This window comes from Mesoplodon mirus (assembly GCF_964341445.2).
Source record: "Mesoplodon mirus genome assembly, chromosome: X".
Lineage (NCBI taxonomy): Eukaryota > Metazoa > Chordata > Mammalia > Artiodactyla > Ziphiidae > Mesoplodon > Mesoplodon mirus.
In genome coordinates, this window is record NC_138981.1 from 136,050,398 (window position 1) to 136,065,945 (window position 15,548).

Consider the following 15,548-nt stretch of genomic DNA (forward strand, 5'->3'; position numbering starts at 1 on the left):
GTATCTCCTCAGACTTTGGGCAAGTGTGCTGCTCTGCAAACTCAGCTCTCCAATGCAATAGAAAAATTCATGAATTTGAAGTTAATCTGGCTTATTTTTTGTCTTAACTATGGGAGTGATGTTTCTTCCACCTTACTTCATCCCAGAGTAGAAGATGAAGTTTTAGATTTTCTCAAGCCCACATTGCTCAGCCTCTCAAATGCCTTGTAGTTACTCATCCATTGGCGTGTACAGAACTCTTCTTTCCTGTGACTTTTGTTCCTAAAATGTTCTGCTGTGCTTTGCAGTAAGTACATGTTGACTATTTTGGGGTATTCCTATTTTCAGGTATTTCAGATGCCATTTTTATCCCTTCCTCCTCTCAGCAGATGCTGATACTTTACTGTTTCATGGCTATTAGTGGATTATCTCTACCTGGTCATATTTTGGGTTTCATTGGGGTATGTTTTACCTAGCTTTGTTGTAGATGTTGTTTATGGGCTTTTGTTCTATTATTCTAGCACTTTATCTGTTTTATGTGAGAGAGTCAAATTTAGGGAGATTCAAAACTATGATGCCACGCTGCTTAAAATCTTGCCTTCCTTTTTGGAAAGACACTTTTCCTGGGTTTAAAATTCTAGTTTGACAGTCTCTTTTTTTTCTTTAGGTTTTCAGTTAATGCAGTTTCAGAGTTTGGTAAATATCTTGAGGGGAAAACTGGCAGAATATTGGGCTCAGTTTCCCCTCTTTCTTTCTACCCAGTGCTCTGCTGGTTTCTCTCCTCTTAGTAGAGGCCCTCAGTTCACGTTCTTACTCATATCCCCACCCATTTACCTCATGCCCAGAATCAGCAAACATTCTGAGGAAAAAAATGGCTGCAGAGTGTCATTGCCTCTCTTTTCCAAAGTCCTGGCTGCCTCGTCATGCTCTAGTTCCTTCAAACAGACATTTAAAAATTTTATCTGGATTTCTTAGCTATTCTCGGTGGAAGTATTAGTCTACTACAAGTTACTCCATCACATTCATAATCAGAAGTCCACCTGTTCCCTAAGTATTTGCAAACTAAATTTCTTCATGAACTGCAGTAATTGCTGAAGGAAGACATTTTAGGAGATTCCTTTTCAGATAGATTCATCACTGCTTTTCAAGAAGAAAGACTCTTAAAGATGAACAAATATGACTGAGGCTGAGGGAGACTGCTACATTAGTACATAATTTCCCTGACCTCTGTTTTAGCATGAAAAAGGTAAGGAGTTATTTAAGTTAGTACCAGATTAATTAGGTTAGAAACTAGTTTTTCATAGATACTGCAAAGACAGAAATCAATCCTAACTTCTGTACTTTTGAGGTCTGAATGAACGAGGCAGTGCTACTTTCTGGTCATTAGAATCCCACAGTAGTGCTGCTACTCAAAATTCTTTCCCCTTGGTGTATTAATTCTTCTAGTAAAACACAAATAATACTCGGTTTTCTTCTCAAGGACTCAGACATAGGCACTCGCAATAAATCACAGGGGCCATGTCCTTCTTTGGAGATGGAGGGCTTCATGCTGAGGAATCTACCAGGGAAGAGGAACTCCCTCAAGAATAGAATTTACTCTGCTGATTATTATGCTTTCTGCCACAGTGCCACAGATACCCTTGACTGTATGTTCCACAGCCGTGAAGAATGTTTCAAGAGAAAATTAGATTGTGTCTTCTGCAAGGTCTTCATCCTGGAGGCTCTCCAGAAAGGGTGATAGGGCTTCAGAAAAACAGAAAAATATCTTCTGTTCACAGGTGTTGTATTTCCATAAAAGGACTGTTTGGATCTTAGCTCTACTATTCACCAGCTGCGTGGCCTTGGGCCACTGACTCACCTCTGCATAAATTTCCTCATCTCTAAAGTCATTCTAACTACATTGGCTTCATAAAGCTGTTGTGAAGATCAACTGTAATAGTGGGAGGGAAAGTCATCTGTAAATTTCAAAGTGCAGCATACCAGAGATTGGAGTGAGCCCTATTGTTTCACCCCCCCTTTAGTATTCCTCAAGTCCTGGGGCTGGAGGAGATCAATCCCACATTTCATCTTAATACAGTAATCTTCTTTGCAATGTCCCAGACAGATAGCCTTTTAGCTTCTGCATTCAGAGCTCTTTCAGAGGTGGGATAGCTTTCCCTTATGCTTGTCTGCTAGCCCATACACTGAGTCCCGGGATACCTGGAACTTCTGATCTCCTGTGACTGAGGAGGGAAGAGCAATGAAGACTTCAGAAGCCCAGAGCTATGCTGTGTGTTTAGTTTTGCCCTGCTTCTGATCTGGGAAACTTGCAGCTTCCTGTTGGGATGTCTAGTCAGCTCTGAAAATGGGTTTGGTTTAATCTAGACTCCCTTCTCTAAACACATGGAAATTCCTAAGGGGAGGCAAGTGCTTGTCCACCCCTCCACGGCTTCTGTGGGTCTTTGGGATGGTTCTTCCCCTGAAAGGTTAAAATCACTTGTGTTTCTGGTAAGAACTGGAAGCATCTATTGACCTAAGCAGTCACTCTACAAGATAGGGAAGAAGAACTACTTAAGAAGCAGGAGGAACTGTTTAGCACCTATCAGATGAGCTAACTGACTAATTTATGTTGGCCTTTTTTTTAAATGAAAAAAATTGTCATAGAACCTTAAAAAGTTATTTAATCTTATTGAGAGTGTACACATGTATTATTTCACATTAGTTATTTTCATCTGAGGCTAAGTGATTTCTTCTTAACATTTGGCCTACATAAAAGTAGCATAAACTTCTGCTCTTTGCAAAAAGCCTACAGCAGATGATATCTAAAGGTCTTTTCTGGCTCTAAGATAGGTCTACAATTCTTGGATTCCTTCCTGTAACCCTTTTAGAATGACTTGGACTCTTCCAATGTACTTGGGATGGGCTTCTTGTACAGCCTGGAGGCAGGGCAGTAGCCTGCATGGTCTGTCACCTTCCTTTTGGTCTGAGACTCTCTGGTGACTTGTAGGGCTCTTATTTATAGTCACAGTATTAAGTCTACTATTGGAATTCTCCACAGACTGCTACTTGCAGAAGTTCAACTTCTTCGAGACAGTTGCAATAAAAGAATTCTATCAAAAAGAATTTACTGAATTGTGACTTCAAACAAAACTAGCTTTGTGGGGACAAAATGTACTCCTGACAAGGGAGCCTTAAGTTTGCTTTCCGGCCTCTTCTCCCAGCACTTCACTTCTAATCTCTCTGCAGAAAGAAACATTTCAACAGGGAACCAAGTTGAAATTGAGACATCTTCTCAGAGTCCTGAAACTCCCACCCTTACCTCAGAAGGAACTCCTCTGTTCACAAGCTAAAGCCAGCCTTAAGTCTGCTTCCTTCCCCGGGCAGTTCTTTTTGGATGTTAGATGCACCACCTTCCCAAGCATTGTGGTCTCTTAATTAAGTTCAATAACATAAATGTCTTTCTGCAGCCTGAAAGAATTTTATATTTTTGTGTTATCAAATAATGTGATAGTGTCTCATATTTTATTGGTAACATTTACAATGTTTACTATCATAAGGGGATTTTGGGGTTATGGTCAAATTGTTTTATTTGGGTTATATATGACTCCTTCATTCCGGGAAAACAAAGTTCTTTATATACAGCATGTGTTCTCATAATATACAGGCTGAGGGACTTGGGAGAGGGTAGGAGCATCATTACTTCTCATTCTGTAGGTGGAAATAATAAAGCATGGAGAGGCAAACATATTTGCTGAGACAGTGATTCTAAACTCCATTTTGGGGGCATTCCAGGGTGTCTCATAAGATCTCACAAAATTGCTCTAAAATTCTCAAAACCAAATTCATCTTAATTGGCTTTAAAATTTTAGAAAAAAATTCCAGCATTAGGGTAGGGTCAGTGAGTTTTACAAAAAAAATTTTTTTAAGTAGGACCAATGAAACGTCAAAATTACAAAAACGTTTGGAAAGCAGTGGACTAGTGAGTACCAGAACAAGCATTAAAATAATCCAGGTCAGGTACTGAGATGTATAAACTCTTGACTCATCCTCCATGGATCTGTATTTCCAAAGGCAATGCGTTATGTGATGGCGCATCTAAAGACGCTTCTCTTCTGGGCAAGCTTTGCACAGCACTTGGGAAGGATCCTAATGGCCTTTTGTGGTGACCTGAATTTTTTCACTGCTAGAGAGGTGAGAAAATATATGTACACTTGAACAGTGAGAATTTTAATCTGGCTGGACCACAGGCTCATTATGGGGGAATTATGTCAAATATGCTTGGAAAGGTAGGTTGGGGCCACATTTTGAGGGACATTGAATACTAAACTGAGGTGTTTCAACATTTTTGATAGGCACTTTGGAAGCAGTGAAGATTTTTAAGCACGGGTTGGAGGAGAAAAGGCCGTATGAAGTGGCCAGAGTTAGACTCCAAGACTATTAATATGGCTAGAATGTGTAGGTTTCGCCAAGTTGGGACAGTGAAGATGGAGAGATCCATCAGAAACTGCAGTGATCTGGATGAAAGGTGTTATGGAGGTTGTCCACCTTTATTATGAGCTTTGTCACTGTGCTGGTGTTTAAAAGCACGTGATGGGAATTCCATGGTGGTCCAGTGGTTAGGACTCCGCACTTTCACTGCTGGGCCCAGGTTCAATCCCTGGTCAGGGAACTAAGATCCTGCAAGCCGTGTGGCACGGCCTAAATAAATAAATAAATAAATAAATAAATAACGGGTGAGGTGTCACCTCTTGAATTCCACAGACTTTCTTCTTATGCTGGCTAAGATTTTGCCTAAAATCTTAAAAAAAAAAAAAAAGCTTTGCCTTGCCTTTCAGAGGTTCAAAGGCACTTACTTGTTCAGAATGTGCTTCTCAAGCTGTGTATAGTACTCTTGGCATCATGAAGTGTATGTAGTTCCATGGAGCTCCACATCCAGTTTGACCATCTCCAGTTTACTGCATTGGAGGAGAGGGCATCACTTCACACAGACCAACTCTGATCAGTTTCACCCATGCATGCTCTCACATGTGCTGTGTGTGAGCTTGAACAGCGGGGCCTCAGTCCATTCTGATGCTGAGGGAAATGGAGCATTTCCCTGTGATGTTTGACAGCCACTATTTGGCTTATATTTGAAGAGGAAAATATAATACTTTTTTTGGAAAATATAATAATTTTGACCTCAGTTTTTCTACCCCTGAAAGCTTTTTTCTAGGAACACTAGTCAGTGGCTTGGTATACCCAGCAAATATTTACAGGATTAATTTGTTTCAATGAAAAAAGGTTATTTTTCCATACCTTTCATTATATGAACTTTTGGCAAAGGAAATCTCTCACTTTACATACTTCTTATAATAGACAAATTCCATTATCTCTCCACTAAGAGAAACAATGCTGAAAATGGTAGAATAATTCTAAAGTTATGGGAGTAACATAGTATCCACAGAAACCTTGAGTAAGTACCATGAACCTTGACCCTTATGATTAATTTGTAGCCCTTGGCAGTAAGATGAGATGTGTTTTTTCACCGTGAAGCAAAGGAAACCTATCATGTAACAGGTAAGTTTGTATATTGATGCTATATTGACTTTGTTGCTACCATGTCCTTACACAGACAGTTCATCTGGTCCCCACTGCTCCAGTTATTGTGATGAGTTGTGTATTTTTATTTCAAAGAAGATCTGTTTGAATTATTTTATTTCTATTTTGACCTACTTTAATCACTGCCCACGTCTGCCCCATTCCACTAGGTGGCACTCTTACCCATGAAACTATTTTAGTCATATCATCACCAGTAGTGGGCTGGGTTGTGCTTTTCTGTGAGGATGAAACACTTCTGGGTTGCTGGTATCCTTGCTCTCTACTCCCAAACTAGGCATCAAGATTCTGTTTCATACCTGCCTGCAAAGTCTCATAAATGTTAATTGGTGCTGTGGTAGGCACAGGGGCAAGATTTGAGCTAAACCACGGTCCCAGCCCTCCAGAAGCTCGCAGTGTAGTGGCAGGGGGCAGATTGCAGAAGAGCTAGAGAAGGGGGCCATGGCAGGAAAGGAAATGCTTCTGACTGGAAGCTCTGCATGACTAGAGGTTGTGAAGGCCTGGAGGTCCGAGACTCTGAATTGGGCGGCTGTTGGCATAGGGTGAGGGGCTCCCTGGCATGCAATGGAAGGGAGAGACTAGCATCATTGCATTATTTCACTGGTAGTGCCCCTGGGTTCAACCCTGGAGGCCATAGAGGAAAGCAATGGCTGTGGATGCTTCCTCCCATCCCAGAACTAACTAGGCTCTCCCACAGTCTCAGAGACAGAAGATCAGAGGTTTCCCCACTGTTCCTGAACCAGTGACTGGAAATATCTATAGCTCTCTCACTTGGTTTTATTTATCTTATTTTTTATCTTTGGAAAATTTTAAAAAAATATAGAAAATCACACCCATGAAAGTAACCACCACCTATGTTCCTACCAACAAGAATTAATCATTCTTATCATCTTGATATATTGGTTTCCGAAGTTTTCTGTGTTTATACGTGATATTAATATATTGCCCCTATTCTCACTTATTTTAATCTATATTCTTCCCATTCATAACAGGACCAGTTCTTGGATTCAGTTATGGAATGCCAACATGCTTAGATATAAATGCCTCACAGCATGATGGCAGCAGAGAGTTGTTATGTTGTTCTACATTTTCTTTCCTTGCTCCTCAAATGCAAACTTAAATTTTTTCTGGAGTTTAAAATTACATTGTAGAAAAAGTGCAAAATGCAGAAAGATGAAAATAAATTACCTGTAGTCCTACCACTTGGAGAGAACCAGAGTTGATGTTCATTTTGGTATATTTCCTTCCATTCTTTTTTCTATTTATACATAGTTTTTTAAAAATTAGCTTTGCATTGTATTTAATGTTTTATAATCTGCCTTTTCACTGAATGTTTTATGGTTTAAATGTTCTTCTACCTCATGATTTTTAATAGTTGCCCAGTATTCCATCCTATAGCTATAGCTAGAGTTATGTCATACTTTATAATTACTATTGCTAGACATTAAATTGGTCTCCCTTTTTGGTTATTATAGTAATGTATGTTCTTGTGTGAATGTATGACTATCAGAATAAATTTCTAGAGGTAGAACTTCTCAAAGAGGATGAACATTAAAAGGCACTCTGTTATTGAATTTTTCTTTATCAAAGTAATACATGTTTATTATAGACCATGTAGAAATCACAGATATACAAAAAAGAATGAAAAAGGATGTAAACATCACCCATATTTTTACCACTCAGAGGTAATCACTATTAACATTTTATTATAATCCTTCAGTCTTCTTTTCTCTATATTCTACGTCCTCTTTCATGAGCTTAATATATTCTGAACATTCTTTCAAGTTCATTATTCTACACTTTCAGTGGTTAACTAGCATTTCATTGTATGAAAGTACAATTTATTTGACCAACTCGCTACTGTTAGACATTTAGGTTATATTTTTTCCCTACTGTAAACAATGCAGAGATGAGTATTCTGTGGCTAAGTCTTTGCAAAAACCCCGATTGCTTCTTTTAAATAAATTCTTAGATGTGCAATTATTGGTTCCACATGTAGGCACATTTTTCAGGCTTTCGATGAGTATTGCTAAACTACCCTATAATAATTGTCATGTTAGAGGTAGAGTACGGGCATGCCCCTTTTGTCTGAATTCTTGAAATCACTGAATTTTTTGCCTATTTGACTGTGAAGAATTAATATACTATTTTTTTACTTTATTTTATTTTTTTAACATCTTCATTGGAGTATAATTGCTTTACCATGGTGTGTTAGTTTCTGCTGTATAACAAAGTGAATCAGCTATATGTATACATATATCCCCATATCCCTTCCCTTTTGCACCTCCCTCCCACCCTCCCTATCCCACCCTTCCAGGTGGTCACAAAGCACCGAGCTGATCTCCCTGTGCTATGCGGCTGCTTCCTACTAGCTAGCTATTTTATATTTGGTAGTGTATATATGTCCATGCCACTCTCTCACTTTGTCACAGCTTACCCTTCCCCCTCCGCATATCCTCAAGTCCATTCTCTACGTCTGCCTCTTTATTCCTGTCCTGCCCCCTAGGTTCTTCAGAACCTTTTTTTTTTTTTTACATCCCATATATATGTGTTAGCGTACAGTATTTGTTTTTCTCTTTCTGACTTACTTCACTCTGTATGGCAAACTCTATGTCCATCCACCTCACTACAAATAACTCAATTTCATTTCTTTTTATGGCTGAGTAATATTCCATTGTATATATGTGCCACATCTTCTTTATCCATTCATCTGTTGATGGACACTTAGGTTGCTTCCATGTCCTGACTCTTGTAAATACAGCTGCAATGAACATTGTGGTACATGACTCTTTTTGAATTATGGTTTTCTCAGTGTATATGCCCAGTAGTGGGATTGCTGGGTCATAGGGTAGTTGTATTTTTAGTTTTTTAAGGAACCTCCATACTGTTCTCTATAGTTGCTGTATCAATTTACATTCCCACCAACAGTACAAGAGGGTTCCCTTTTCTCCACATCCTCTCCAGCATTTATTGTTTGTAGATTTTTTGATGATGGCCATGCTGACGGTGTGAGGTGATACCTCATTGTAGTTTTGATTCGCATTTTTCTAATTGTTAGCGATGTTGAGCATCCTTTCATGTGTTTGTTGAAAATCTGTATATTTTCATTCGAGAAATGTCTATTTAGGGCTTCTGCCCATTTTTTGATTGGGTTGTTTGTTATTTTGATATTGAGCTGCATGAGCTGCTTGTATATTTTGGAGATCAGTCCTTTGTTGCTTCATTTGCAAATATTTTCTCCCATTCTGAGGGTTGTCTTTTCATCTTCTTTATGGTTTCCTTTGCTGTGCAAAAGCTTTGAAGTTTCATTAGGTCCCATTTGTTTATTTTTGTTTTTATTTCTATTTCTCTAGGAGGTGGGTCAAAAAGGATCTTGCTGTGATTTACATCATAGAGTGTTCTGCGTATGTTTTCCTCTGAGAGTTTGATAGTGTTTGGCCTTACATTTAGGTCTCTAATCCATTTTGAGTTTATTTTTGTATATGGTGTTAGGGAGTGTTCTAATTTCATTCTTTTACATGTAGCTGTCCAGTTTTCCCAGCATCACTTATGGAAGAGGCTGTCTTTTCTCCATTGTATATTCTTGCCTCCTTTATCAAGGATAAGGTGACCATATGTGCGTGGGTTTATCTCTGGGCTTTCTATCCTGTTCCATTGATCTATATTTCTGTTTTTATGCCAGGACCATACTGTCTTGATTACTGTAGCTTTATAGTATAGTCTGAAGTCAGGGAGCCTGATTCCTCCAGCTCCATTTTTCTTTCTCAAGACTGCTTTGGCTATTCGTGGTCTTTTGTGTTTCCATACAAATTGTGAAATATTTTGTTCTAGTTCTGTGAAAAATTCCATTGGTAGTCTGATAGGGATTGCGTTGAATCTATAGATTGTTTGGGGTAGTATAGTCATTTTCACAATGTTGATTCTTCCAATCCAAGAACATGGTATATCTCTCCATCTGTTTGTATCAACTTTAATTTCTTTCATCAGTGTCTTACAGTTTTCTGCATACAGATCTTTTGTCTCCTTGGGTAGGTTTATTCCTAGGTATTTTATTCTTTTTGTTGCAGTGGTTAATGTGAGTGTTTTCTTAATTTCTCTTTCAGATTTTTCATCATTAGGGTATAGGAATGCGAGAGATTTCTGTGCATTAATTTTGTATCCTGCTACTTTACCAAATTTATGGGTTAGCTCTAGTAGTTTTCTGGTGGCATCTTTAGGATTCTCTGTGTATCGTATCATGTCATCTGCAAACAGTGACAGCTTTACTTCTTCTTTTCCAATTTGGATTCCTTTTATTATTTTTTCTTCTCTGATTGCTGTGGCTAAAACTTCCGAAAGTATGTTGAATAATAGTGGTGAGAGTGGGCAACCTTGTCTTGTTCCTGATCTTAGTGGAAATGGTTTCAGTTTTTCACCATTGAGAACGATGTTGGCTGTGGGTTTGTCATATACAGCCTTTATTATGTTGAGGTAAGTTCCCTCTGTGCCTACTTTCTGTAGGGTTTTTATCATAAGTGGGTGTTGAATTTTGTGAAAAGCTTTTTCTGCATCCATTAAGATGATCATATGGTTTTTATCCTTCAATTTGTTAATGTGGTGTGTCACATTGATTGATTTGCATATATTGAAGAATCCTTGCATTTCTGGGATGAAACCCACTTGATCATGGTGTATGATCCTTTTAATGTGCTGTTGGATTCTGTTTACTAGTATTTTGTAGAGGATTTTTGCATCTATTTCATCAGTGATATTGGCCTGTAGTTTTCTTTCTTTGTGACATCTTTGTCTGGTTTTGGTATCAGGGTGATGGTGGCCTCGTAGAATGAGTTTGGGGGTGTTCCTCCCTCTGCTATATTTTGGAAGAGTTTGAGAAGGATAGGTGTTAGCTCTTCTCTAAATGTTTGATACAATTCACCTGTGAAGCCATCTGGTCCTGGGCTTTTGTTTGTTGGAAGATTTTTAATCACAGTTTCAATTTCAGTGCTTGTGATTGTTCTGTTTATATTTTCTGTTTCTTCCTGGTTCAGTCTCGGAAGGTTGTGCTTTTCTAAGAATTTGTCCACTTCTTCCAGGTTGTCAATTTTATTGGCATAGAGTTGCTTGTAGTAATCTCTCATGATCCTTTGTATTTCTGCAGTGTCAGTTGTTACTTCTCCTTTTTCATTTCTAATTCTATTGATTTGAGTCTTCTCCCTTTTTTTCTTGATGAGTCTGGCTAATGGTTTATCAATTTTGTTTATCTTCTCAAAGAACCAGTTTCTAGTTTTATTGATCTTTGCTATTGTTTCCTTCATTTCCTTTTCATTTATTTCTGATCTGATCTTTATTTCTCTCCTGCTAACTTTGGGGTATTTTTGTTTTGTTTTGTTCTTCTTTTTCTAATTGCTTTAGGTGTAAAGTTAGGTTGTTTATTTGAGTTTTTTTTTTTTGTTTCTTGAGGTAGGATTGTATTGCTATAACCTTCCCTCTTAGAACTGCTTTTGCTGCATCCCATAGGTTTTGGGTCATTGTGTTTTCATTGTCATTTTTTTCTAGGTATTTTTTGATTTCCACTTTGATTTCTTCAGTGATCTCTTTGTTATTTAGTAGTGTATTGTTTAGCCTCCATGTGTTTGTATTTTTTACAGATTTTTTCTTGTAATTGATATCTAGTCTCATAGGGTTGTGATTGGAAAAGATACATGATATGATTTCAGTTTTCTTAAATTTACTAAGGCTTGATTTGTGACCCAAGATATGATCTATCCTGGAGAATGTTTCATGAGCACCTGAGAAGAAAGTGTATTCTGTAGATTTTGTCCTTTCTTCTGCCTCAGTTATTCTGCTATTGATTCCTTCTAGAGAATTTTTAATTTCATTTATTGTGTTGTTCATCATTGTTTGTTTGCTCTTTAGCTCTTCTAGGTCCTTGTTATACCTTTCTTGTGTTTTCTCCATTGTATTTCCAAGATTTTGGATCATCTTTACTATCATTACTCTGAATTCTTTTTCAGGTAGACTGCCTGTTTCTTCCTCATTTGTTTGGTCTGGTGGGTTTTTACCTTGCTTCTTTATCTGCTGTGTCTTTCTCTGCCTTCTCATTTTGCTTAACTTATTGTGTTTGGTGTCTCCTTTTCACAGACTGCAGGTTCGTCGTTCCTGTTGTTATTGGCGTCTGCCCCCCGTGGGTAAGCTTGTTTCAGTGGGTTGTGTCGGCTTCCTGGTGGAGGGGACTGGTACCTGTGTTCTGGTAGATGAGGCTGGATCTTGTCTTTCTGGTGAGTAGGACCATGTCTGGTGGTGTGTTTTGGGGTGTCTTGAACTTATTAGGATTGTATGCAGCCTCTCTGCAAATGAGTGGGGTTGTGTTCCTGTCTTGATAGTTGTTTGGCATGGAGTGTCCAGCACTGTAGCTTGCTGGTCATTGTGTGGAGCTGGGTCTTCGCGTTGAGATGGAGATCTCTGGAAGAGCTTTCGCTGATTGATATTACATGGTGCCGGGAGGTCTCTGGTGGACCAATGTCCTGAACTCGGCTCTCCCACCTCATAAGTTCAGGCCTGACACCTGGCCGGAGCTCCAAGACCCTGTAAGCCACACGGCTCAGAAGAAAAGGGAGAAAAAGAAGAAATAAAGTAAAATAGAAGTTATTAAAATAAAAAATTTAAATAATTATTAAAATAAAAAATAATTTAAAAAAGAAAGAAGACAGCAGCCAAACCAATAAACAAATCCACCAATGATAACATGCGCTAAAAAGTATACTAAAAAAAACAAAAAAACGAACAGACAGAACCCTAGGACAAATGGTAAAAGCAAACCTATACAGACAAAATCACACAAAGAAGCATATACATACACACTCACAAAAAGAGAACAAGGAAAAAGTATATATATATATATATAAAGGAAGAGCAACCAAATCAATAAACAAATCTACCAATGATAATAAGCTCTAAATACTAAACTAAGCTAAACATAAAACCAGAAACAAATTTGATCCAGAAAGTAAACCCCAAGTCTACAGTTGCTCCCAAAGTCCACCGCCTCAAGTTTGGGATGATTTATTGTCTATTCAGGTATTCCACAGATGCAGGGTACATCAAGTTGATTGTGGAGATTTAATCCGCTGCTCCTGAGGCCGCACGGAGGAATTTCCCTTTCTCTTCTTTATTCGCACAGCTCCTGGGGTTCAGCTTTGGATTTGGCCTGGCCTCTGCGTGTAGGTCGCCCTCTGGTGTCTGTTCTTCGCCCAGACAGGAGGGGGTTAATGGAGCAGCTGATTAGGGGGCTCTGGCTCGCTCAGGCCGGGGGGAGGGGGGGAGGGAGGGAGGGGTGCGGAAAGTGGAGCGAGCCTGCGGTGGCAGACACTGGCATGACGTTGCACTAGCCTGAGGGGCGCCATGTGTTCTCCTGGGGAAGTTGTCCCTGGATCATGGGACCCTGGCAGTGGCGGGCTGCACAGGGTCCCTGGAGGGGAGGTGTAGATAGTGACCTATGCTTGCACACAGGCTTCTTGGTGGCTACAGAAGCATTTCATGCCCGTCTCTGGTGTATGCACTGATAGCTGCGGCTTGTGCCCGTCTCTGGAGCTTGTTTAGGCAGCGCTTAATCCCCTCTCCTCGCGCACCCCGAAACAATGGTCTCTTGCCTCTTAGGCAGGTCCAGACTTTTTCCCAGACTCCCTCCCGGCTAGCCGTGGTGCACTAGCCCCCTTCAGGCTGTGTTCACACTGCCAGCCCCAGTCCTCTCCCTGGGATCTCACCTCGGAAGCCCGAGCCTCAGCTCCCAGCCCCGCCCACCCCGGCAGGTGAGCAGACAAGCCTCTCGGGCTGGTGAGTGCCGGTCGGCACCGATCCTCTGTGCAGGAATCTCTCCGCTTTGCCCTCCGCACCTCTGTGGCTGTGCTCTCCTCCGCAGCTCCGAAGCTGCCCCCCTCCGCCACTTGCAGTTTCCGCCAGTGAAGGGGCTTCTAGTGTGTGGAAACCTTTCCTCCTTCACGGCTCCCTCCCACTGGCGCAGGTCCCATTCCTATTCTTTTGTCTCTGTTTATTCTGTTTTCTTTTGCCCTACCCAGCTACATGGGGAGTTTCTTGCCTTTTGGGAGGTCTGAGGTCTTCTGCCAGCGTTCAGTAGATGTTCTGTAAGAGTTGTTCCACATGTAGATGTATTTTTGAGTATCTGTGGGGTGAAGGTGATCTCCGTGTCTTACTCCTCCGCCATCTTGAAGGTCCCCTAATATCCTATTTTAAAATTTACATTTATTTGGTTACCAGTGAAGCTGCTTTTTTAATTTTTTCTATTCTTTACTCTTTTGTCCAATTTTCTGTTCTGCTGTAGATATTTTTTCTTATTTTCTTAAGAAATTTAAAAAGTAAATTTAAGAACTTCTTTGTCATTCATGCAGGTTTTCTCCTTTGGCTAGTTATTGTGATATACTGTGTGTCTAGATTTACTGATATTAAATTGTACTCCTGAAATAATTCCTCTTTCCTTATGGTGTAGTATTCCTTTTTCTAAAATTAATTAATTAATTAATTTTATTTATTTATTTTTGGCTGCATTGGGTCTTCATTGCTGCACGCAGGCTTTCTCTAGCTGTGGCGAGCAGGGGCTGCTCTTCGTTGTGGTGCGCGGGCTTTTCATTATGGTGGCTTCTCTTGTTGCAGAGCACGGGCTCTAGGCACGCAGGCTTCAGTAGTTGTGGCACAGGGACTCAGTAGTTGTGGCTTGCTGGCTCTAGAGTGCAGGCTCAGTAGTTGTGGCGAACGGGCTCAGTTGCTCCACGGCATGTGGGATCTTCCCAGACCAGGGTTCGAACCTGTGTCTCCTGCATTTGCAGGCGGACTCCTAACCACTGTGCCACCAGGGAAGTCCTGGTGTAGTATTCTTTTTGTCTTGCTGAGTTTGGTTTGCTGGTATTTTATTTAGGATTTTTACATCTATGTTCGTAAGTGACATTAATCTTCAGTATTCTTTCTCTCTGTGTTTTGCACATGTGTTCACTAGGTTTTGTGGGTAGGATAACTTCAGTTTTATAAAATAATGGGGCTTAGTTCCTTCTTTTCCTCTATACTGGAAGCTATATTTAGAGGATGGAAATTATCTGTTCCTTGTAAATTATAAAGAACTTACTCATAGAATGATCTGGACACTATTATATTCATTGGAGGAAATGTTTTTAAACAGCATAGGTTTTTTCCCCCATATTTTGTACATCTTTGTGATTCTAATTGGATAAGTTTCCTAGAAAATCATCCATTTTTGAGATTTTCAAATTCATTAGCAATATCAAGATTTATTGAGATATAATACACATACCATACAATTCATCCATTTAAAGTGGTTTTTAGGGGCTTCCCTGGTGGTGCAGTGGTTGAGAATCTGCCTGCTAATGCAGGGGACACGGGTTCGAGCCCTGGTCTGGGAAGATCCCACATGCCACGGAGCAACTGGGCCCGTGAGCCACAACTACTGAGCCTGCACGTCTGGAGCCTGTGCTCTGCAACAAGAGAGGCCGCGATGGTGAGAGGCCCATGCACCGCGATGAAGAGTGGCCCCCACTTGCCACAACTGGAGAAAGCCCTTTGCACAGAGGCGAAGACCCAATACAGCAAAAATAAATTAATTAATAAAGTGGTTTTTAGTATATTCACAGAGCTGTATATTCACAACCATCACCACGATCATCACAAGAAATTTTACAACAGTTTCAAAACCCCCGAAAGAAACCCTATAGCCATTAGCAAACACTCTCTGTTTCCCCTTAATTCTCCCTAGCCCTAGGCAACTACTAATCTGCTTTCTGTCTCCATAGATTTGCCTCCTCTAGACCTTTCATATAAATGGAATCATATATTATAATATGTAGTCTTTTGTGTGACTGGATTCTCTCACTTAAGGTAATGTTTCCAAGGCTCACCCATGTATTAACATGGACTAGTACTTCGTTCTTTCTTTAATTTTTTTAAAGTAATAGACTTTTATTTTTAGAAGTTTTAGTTTTACAGACAGTGAG

At 39.9% G+C, this 15,548-nt stretch overlaps 1 protein-coding gene across 6 annotated transcripts in view; it reads left to right on the forward strand.

Moving 5' to 3' along the window:
• LOC309796051 (uncharacterized protein) overlaps positions 1 to 15,548 on the forward strand; it is a 93,906-nt gene that overhangs the window by 22,385 nt on the left and 55,973 nt on the right. The window contains exon 1 of one of the 6 annotated variants that reach the window (XR_014292424.1): positions 11,543 to 11,810. The exons of the other annotated variants lie outside the window; for them this stretch is intronic. The gene's annotated coding sequence lies outside the window, so the exon portion shown is untranslated. Of the gene's footprint in view, positions 1 to 11,542; positions 11,811 to 15,548 lie in introns of those variants that run through there. 6 annotated transcript variants of the gene reach the window in all.